Below are 8436 nucleotides of genomic sequence, written 5' to 3'. Positions count from 1 at the left end.
GTATAGGCTATGTCGCTGGACTCCCACATGGTCGACCGCAGTTCACGTCCCGGACCTGGTGGCTTAAAACTCACACCGGGCGCGTGTGCGTGCGTGCCCAAGATCCCGAGAGGAGAATGGAGGAGAAGGGATTGCAGCATGGCCATCCACCCTGGGGGGTGATTTCCTGCTTTCTGTCTCTATGTCTCTCTCTGTCTGTCTGGCGAGCGCACGCACCCTATAGCAAAAATCTCCCCCCCCCCAAAAAAAAGGTGTGCTGGGATTATAAAAGCTGTCTTGGTTACCCTTCAGGGCAGAAAAAAAAAAGCCCCACGTATTTCAAGAGAAAGGGATTTATCCTTTTTAAAAATAATTATTTAATTTTATTCATTGTCATTATTTTATTTATTTACTTTATTGAAGTTGACCAGGGAGAGAAGTGAGAAGGCAAGCGTGCCAGGTCTGGGACTTGAACCATGGTCAGCCATGTGGGAGTCCAACCATCTTAACCATCACATCACCTGGTGGCCCTCTCAAGAGGAAGGGATTTAAAACAAGGCTCACAATTTTCAAACTAGGATTGAAGGAGCCAGTTCTGCTGTCCAGGCAGCCTCGAGCTTCTGCCCCTTAGCCTCCCTGAGTCTCTGGGACTCCGGGCACAGGTCACTGCACCTGCCTCTTGGATGGACTGAGAACTGAACCCGGGGCTCCCACGTGGCCCCAGTACACGGCAGACACCACTGTGGATGGAGCATGCTTTAATCAGTTTTTTATTTTTTTCTGCTAGCCCAGGTTTATTGAAAATATCACAGCATAGCAGAAAGATTCAAACGGCTCCACGTGGGGATTTGACATTCATTCCGACTGCAGGCTGCGTGACCTGCAGGTTGGACGGGCTGCCAAAGTCCAGAAGCTTCAGCATTCCTTAGTGTCGGGATCCACGTCAGTGATTTCGTGATCCAGGGCTGAGACCCCAGGAACATCATTACCTCTCCTCTCTCCCTCTCCTCCTGCAACTCGATGGAGACGCCTCTCGAGGGGCCTCTCTGCACGCGGCATCAGACGCTGACGTAGGCTGCTGTGTCGTTGTGGAGCTTCTCGCTGGGAATGAGGGCGAGCTCCTCGCACAGCGCTTGTTTGTGGAAGTCGTTGCCCAGATGTGTGCAATACTTCTCCATAATGACCTGGACCACCTTCTTCATGGTTTGGGTGCGAACACACCCCTAGTCTGTGAGTCCTTAGTGAAAGAGCAGTTATTATTTTTTAATTAAAAAAATTATTTAAAAATTATTATTATTATTTGTAGAGAGATTTTTAAAACATTTTTTATCTTTTTTTAAAGCTTTTTTTCTTTTTACATTGTAGTTATTAATTCACTTATTTTAATTTGACCAGAGAGAGACAGAGAGAGAGAGAGGGAAAGCAAGAAAGAAAGCCACCAGATCCAGGACTTGAACCATGGTCAGCCAGATGGGAGTGTCCAGTGTCTTTTTTTTTTTTGTAGAGGTTTTTGCTATAGGGCGGTGTACTCGCCAGACAGACAGAGAGAGACAGAGACAGAAAGCGAGAAATCACCTCCCAGGGGGGATGGCCACGCCGCAATCCCTTCTCCTCCATTCTCCTCTTGGGATCTTGGGCATGTAAGCACACGCGCCTGGTGTGAGTTTTAAGCCACCGGGTCCGGAACGCGAACTGCGGTTGACCATGTGGGAGTCCAGCGACATAGCCATTATGCTAACTGCTGGTCCTTCCAGTGTCTTAACCACCATGCCACCTGCTGATTCCCCAAGAGATTTTTACTATAGGACACATGTGCTTACCAGAGAGACAGAGAGAAAGTGGGAAATTACTCCCCAGGGGGAATGGTCACACTGCAATCCTTTCTCCTCTCAGGATTTTGGGCATGCATGCACACACATACCTGGTGCGAGGTTCAAGCTGTCGCCTCTGAGACTCAGACTATGGTCAGCCATGTGGAAGTCCAGCGCTTTAACCACGACGTCACCTGCCGGCCCCTGTTTTAATCAGTTTTAACATGGCAACACATTTACAAACTATCATTGACATTGGCTTTTCAATTGCTCAAGCTCAGCAATTACAAGTGGAATGACACCGCATTTACAGTTGCCAAAGGGATCGACAGATAAGGGCTTTTAAACTGGTGGCAATGAAAGTGATAAACTGTTGCAATAAGAAAATGATTGACAGGAGCTGGCAGGTGGCATGCTGGTTAAGGGCCCGGGACTCCCACATGGCCAACCTCAGTTCGAATCCTGGACCTGGTGGCTTGCTTTCTCACTTTCTCTCTCTCTCTGTCTCTCTCTCCCTATCTGCTCAAATTAAAATAAATAAAAGAAATAAAGTTAAGTAAAATAATTCTTTTTAAAAAAGTGTTTTCCCCTTTATTTGGAGAGGTTTTCGCTATAGGGTGTATACGCTTGCCAGAAAGACAGAGAGAGACAGAGAGACAGAAAGTGAGAAATCACCCCTCAGGGGGGATGACCACGCCACGATCCCTTCTCCGTTCTCCTCTCAGGATCTTGGGCACACACGCACATGTGTCGGGTATGAGTCTAAGCCACTGGATCCGGGACTAGAACCGCAGTCGACTACATGGGAGTCCAGTGACATAGCCATTACGCTAACTGCTGGTCCCCAAAAATGTTTTTAAAAAAAGATCATAAAAGAAAACTATTGACAAAGTACAACCCGGCAATGCTCACTTCAATATGCGCTGGAATCTGTCCTCTAAGGACAAGGGTGGTTACTTAAAGTAGTACACATAGTAACAGGTACTCAGAGATGATGGGCCTGGCAAGAGATGTGTTTTTTATGTGCTCACTGTATGACTAGAACCGATGAAAAGGGAAAATGTCAGGAAGTCACATTCATTTTTTTTTAATTTATTTTATTTAACTTCAATTATTTGCTTGTTTATTTTAATTTGACCAGAGAGGGACAGAGAGAGAAAGAGAGAGAGCAAGCAGCCAAGTCCAGGATTCAAACTGCAGTCAGCCATGGGAAAGTCCAGTACCTTTAACCACCAGACCACGTGCCGGCCCCAAGAGAGTCACACTCATATAGGAACTTATCTTAGTAGCTCGAACCAAGGCATTACTTCTGACCAAAAGGTTATAAAGGTCATGAATAAAATCATCACCATGAAAAACGATCACCAGTGACTCTGAATGCTAATGTAGAAAGGACATTCCTAAGAATAATTATTCAGGGGCCAGTAGGTGGCATAGTGGTTAAGGCATTGGACTCTCACATGACTGAATGTGGTTCGAATCCCGGACCTGGCAGCTTGTTTTCTCACTTTCCCTCTCTCTCTCTCTCTCTCTCTAGTAAAATAAAAATAAATAAATAAATAACTAGTAGTAATTCTGTGCTTTCAGGCTTTGATAGATAGCTGACTCTCCCCAAATTTAAATGACAGTTACTGTAAAGGAAGAAAAATGATTTTGACATTTAAGTGGAAGGTTGCTGGTTTTAGAGAAATTTGTCCACAAGCGATCAGAAAAGTTGAACAATGGAAAAAACTCTTAAGTAAGCCAAATAATTTGAGTGAAGAGACGATTGTAGTTAGAAAGTCTAATGCCTGCAAGTACAAAATCCCTGAAAGGGGATAAAATAGAAATGTTTACCAAAAATACAAAACTGCTGAGTGCTGCTGAAGGGCAAACACGCCCTGTAACACGTTGACAGGTTTTTTTGGATCCTTAGGGTGAAGCTGTTTAATGATCTCGCCGTGTAATCACGAAGAGCAGGCCGGTAACACTGAGGGGCTGGTGTGTTGACGTACTGGTTCTGAGCAGAGCAGGTCTTTGAAGGAAGAGAGGCCAGCTTTTAGGTAAATGTCGGAAGTCCTGCTGACATGCCTCTGATAAAACACAGCTTCGGTTTATTTCCATCCTCTGCCCTCTCCAGTGGGCCTGTCCTGGCTGATAATCGTCCTGTTTTATTTCAGTTTTACTGCCTCTAATGATCTCACTTTTGGTTCCTTGCATTTCATTTTAGTATACCAAAAAAGAAAAAAATCCTATGAACAAGCTCCTAGTTATTTGCAAAGGTATGGGATGAAGTGGGCCCATTTCTTCCCAGCCTCTTCAATGCTGGGGCCATGCTCCTGGGTCCACTTCCTGTAGTCATCTTGGGCACCAGTGGCTCCTCGCTGGATTCCAACTCGACTTCCTGGGGGCTTGAGAGTTCGTTTTAAAACTTTTGAGAGAGATAAAAGACGATTCAGAAGAACAAAGTCATAGCATGCTCACGGTTGGATGAGTGACTACAAAGAGATGATTTTTTCCATATGAATTTTTAGTTATAACAAAACCTAAATGAGAATTATGGTGGGATATTTTATTGGTCAAAATAACTTTTACGTTCATTTACTCTGTGAGTGAGAGAGACAGTGAATGAGAGACAGAGACAGTAACTCCAACAGGATCCGGATGCCTGGATCCAGCCCCAGCTTCAGCCAGACCTGGGTTATGGGCACACACAGGCCTTCTGTGCTCAGGAGGTCTCCAGACAGGAACCGGTAACCCTCCCCTGGGGGTCTGCTTGCCTCAATATTTATTTTTTTTGAGAGGTTTCACTATAGGGCGCGTGCGCTCACCAGACAGACAGAGAGAGACAGAGAGACAGAAAGCAAGAAATCACCCCCCAGGGGGGATGGTCACGCCGCAATCCCTTCTCCTCCATTCTCCTCTCGGGATCTTGGGCACGCACGCACACGCGCCCGGCGTGAGTTTTAAGCCACCAGGTCCGGGACGTGAACCGTGGTCGACTACGTGGGAGTCCAGCGACATAGCCATTACGCTAACTGCTGGTTCCCGCCCCAATATTATTTTTAAAAAATTTCCTGTAGGGCATGTGCATGCATGTGTGTGTGTGTTCACATCACAGAGGATATGAGAAAGCACTCCCCGGGGGGATAACCACATCACAGTATCTTCTCCATTTTCTTCTTGGGATTTTGGGTAGTTCAAACTGTACAGCTGACTATGTGGGATCCAGCAGCCCAACCACTATGGCATTGGCTGACTCCAGGCCCTTAACTTTTTAAAATTTATTTTATTTTATTTATTCATTCATTTATTTTAATTTTATCAGCGATATACACAGAGAGAGAGAGGGAGAAAAAGTGAGATAGCAAACCACCAGGTCTGGAACTCAAACCATGGCTGGCCATGTGGGAGTGTCCAGCGCCTTAACCACTGCGCCACCTGCTGGTCCCCCCCCCCAGGCCCTTAATTTCTAAAGTACTGTATTAAGAATTTAAAGTTTATACTTTATATATGCTTTTAATATATAAAGTATTACAGTATATAAAATATTACTTGAAGTACAATGTTAAAGTAAAACAATACTGAAAGAATATATGAAAAACAAAGCTGCAATGTTTTATAAATAATCAATCAATTAATTAATTAATTAATTAAAATTTGACCAGAGAGGGACAGAGCATGCGCGAGAGAGTAAGAGTGAGAAAGAGAGAGTGAGAAAGTGAGCTACCAGGTCAGGACCAGGTCAGTCTGCTATGTGGGAGTCCAGTTCCTTAACCACCACACCACCCTGCCGGCCCCAAGGAAGTTGCAATAATAAACAGTGTGATGTTAATAGAGCACTAGTTGGATCTCATATGTCTGACTCAATAGTTTGAGTCCCTGATCTGGAGGCTTAAAAACCACCAGGCATGGGGAACCAGCAGTTAGCGTAATGGCTATGTCGCTGGACTCCCACATAGTCGACCGCGGTTCGTGTCCCGGACCCGGTGGCTTAAAACTCACGCCGGGTGCATGTGCGTGCGTGCCCAAGATCCCGAGACGAGAATGGAGGAGAAGGGATTGCAGTGTGACCATCCCCCCTGGGGGGTGATTTCTCGCTTTCTGTCTCTATGTCTCTCTCTGTCTGGTGAGCGCACGCGCCCTACAGTGAAAATCTCTCCAAAAAAAAAAAAAAAGAAAAAAACCACCAGGCATGTGGGAATGAGTGCCTCAAATCCTAAGGAGAGTGGAGGAGAAGGGATCGCCGTCTGGTCATCCTCCAGGGAGTGCTTGTCCACTTTCTTTCTCTCTCTGTCTCTCTCCGGCAAGCACACATGCCCTGTAGCAAACTGAAAACACAAAACAAAACGACAACAGCAAAACACTAATCAAGTTGATTAGACAGATGGACAGCCCAGAATTTGATCCTGTACATAGAATTTAATATGTGATAAAAGACTCAATTCAAATCAATAGGGAGAAGGCGGAAAAATATTATACGATTAATTAAATACAATTTTGAAAAGAATACATTTCCATCATCTTTCATAGCTCACTAAAATAAGTTCCAGAAGATTGAAATGTCACATTAGAAATTTAATATAGGGGACAGGAAGATGGCATAATGATTATGTTGCTGGACTCCCATGTAGTCAATTGCAGTTCGAGTCCTGGACCCAGTGGCTTAAAACAAGCCAGGCATGCATGTGTGTGTGCCCAAAATCCCAAGAGGAGACTGGAGAAGAAGGGATTGTGGCTTGACCACCCACCCTGGGAGGGTGATTTCTCGCTTTCTATTTCTTTGTCTCTCCAGCGAGTGCACGTACCCTGTGGCAAAAGTCTCTCTCTAAAAAAATTTAAATATAACTGCATAAAATATCTTTAATTAACTATTTTCTAGGGAAAGGAGAGTAATAATTTTCTAAATTTAGGGATGATATCATAAAGATGCATAACTGACTACAGAAAATGATTATTTTCTATACATAAGAAAAACATTACAAAAGTTTAAAGATCAACCAAGAAGCAACAAAATATTTGGAGCAAATAGATCAAAGCATTAATATATGTATTTTTTTATTTTGGAGAGGTTTTCACTATAGGGCGCGTGTGCTCGCCAGACAGACAGACAGAGACAGAGAGACAGAAAGCAAGAAATCACCCCCCAGGGGGGATGGCCACACCACAATCCCTTCTCCTCCATTCTCCTCTCGGGATCTTGGGCATGCATGCACACGTGCCCGGTGTGAGTTTTAAGCCACCGGGTCCGGGACGTGAACCACGGTCGACTACGTGGGAGTCCAGCGACATAGCCATTACGCTAACTGCTCATCCCAAGCATTAATATTTTATGAGCTGGCTCTGTGGCCAGGTGATGGAGGCAGCTGGATCTCACACGTTGCTGGATTCTCAGATCCAGCAGCTTTTAAAACATGCTGGGCACATGTGTGTGCATGTCCAATATCCTGAAAAGAGGGAGAAATGGAGTCTGAGAAGAGATTGCAGTGTGACCATGCCCCAAGAGGGGTATTTTCTCCTCTTCCTACCTCTCCCTGCTTCTCTGTCTCTCTCTGGCAAGTACAGACACCTTCTGGCAAGAAAAAAGAAAGAAAAAACTACATAAATAATTTTTGCAAACTGAAAATACACATAATAGAGTCCAGTATCTAATGGACAAGGTACATGAAAAGACAACTTTCCCCAATATATATAACTATAATAAACATATTAAACTTAATTTGTCATCTCAGAAATGGAAATTAAAACCAGATGTTAATTTCACTCATTAAATCTGCAAATTAAAGAACATGATGCCAGTCAGTGCTGGTGAGAGTGCAAGGAACTTGTACCCCCATACGTGTGGGTGGTGTCATCTAATACAATCCTTTTGGAAAATACATGATAATGCTCATTAAGAGCCATAAAATATTTGTAACAAGAATTTTTTTTTGTAATTTAATTTAAAAATCAAGGTAAAATTTACACATAGTGAGATGCATACTATTTTTTTCTTAGAGAGATTTTTGCTTATAGGGTATGTGTGCTTGCCAGAGAGACAGAAAGCAAGAAATCACCTTCCATGGGGGATAGCCACGCTACAATCCCTTTTCTTCCATTCTCCTCTTGGGATTTTGGGCACACACACACACACACACACACACACACACACGCCCCTGGTGTGAGTTTTAAGCCACATGGGTCTGGGTCTTGAACTGTGGTTGACTATGTGGGAGTCCAGTGACATAACCATTATGCCATCTGCTGATTCTAAGGTGCATACTTTTTTTTTTGAGAGATTTTTGCCATAGGGTGTGTATGCTCATCAGAGAGATAGAGAAAGGCAGAGAGACAGGAAGAGATAAATCACTTCCTCAGAGGGGATGGCCATGCTGCAATCCCCTCTCCTCCATTCCCCTCTCGGGATTTTGGGCACACGTGCTGAGTGAGTTTGAAGCCACTAGGTTTGGGACTCGAACCACAGTTGACTACGTGGGAGTCCAGTTACACATCCATTACAACATGTGCTGGCTCCAAGAGATCCATACGTCTTTTTTCTTTTTTAAAGAATTACTTTATTTAACTTTATTTATTTATTTACTTATTTTAATTTGACCAGAGAGGGACAGAACGTGGTGGCAGTGGGGGAGGAGTGACAAAGCAAGCTGCCAGGTCCCGGACCTGAATC

General features: G+C 44.2%; 1 pseudogene; it reads right to left on the bottom strand.

Annotated features, from left to right (window-relative positions):
- Nucleotides 1–728: 728 nt before the first annotated feature.
- Nucleotides 729–3994, bottom strand: LOC102485307 (40S ribosomal protein S17 pseudogene; annotated as a pseudogene).
- Between the last annotated feature and the right edge of the window lie 4442 nt (nucleotides 3995–8436).

This window comes from Tupaia chinensis, unplaced genomic scaffold (assembly GCF_000334495.1).
Source record: "Tupaia chinensis unplaced genomic scaffold, TupChi_1.0 Scaffold143749_1, whole genome shotgun sequence".
Classification (NCBI taxonomy): Eukaryota; Metazoa; Chordata; class Mammalia; order Scandentia; family Tupaiidae; genus Tupaia; species Tupaia belangeri.
This window is presented reverse-complemented; position numbering and strand designations above follow the sequence as displayed.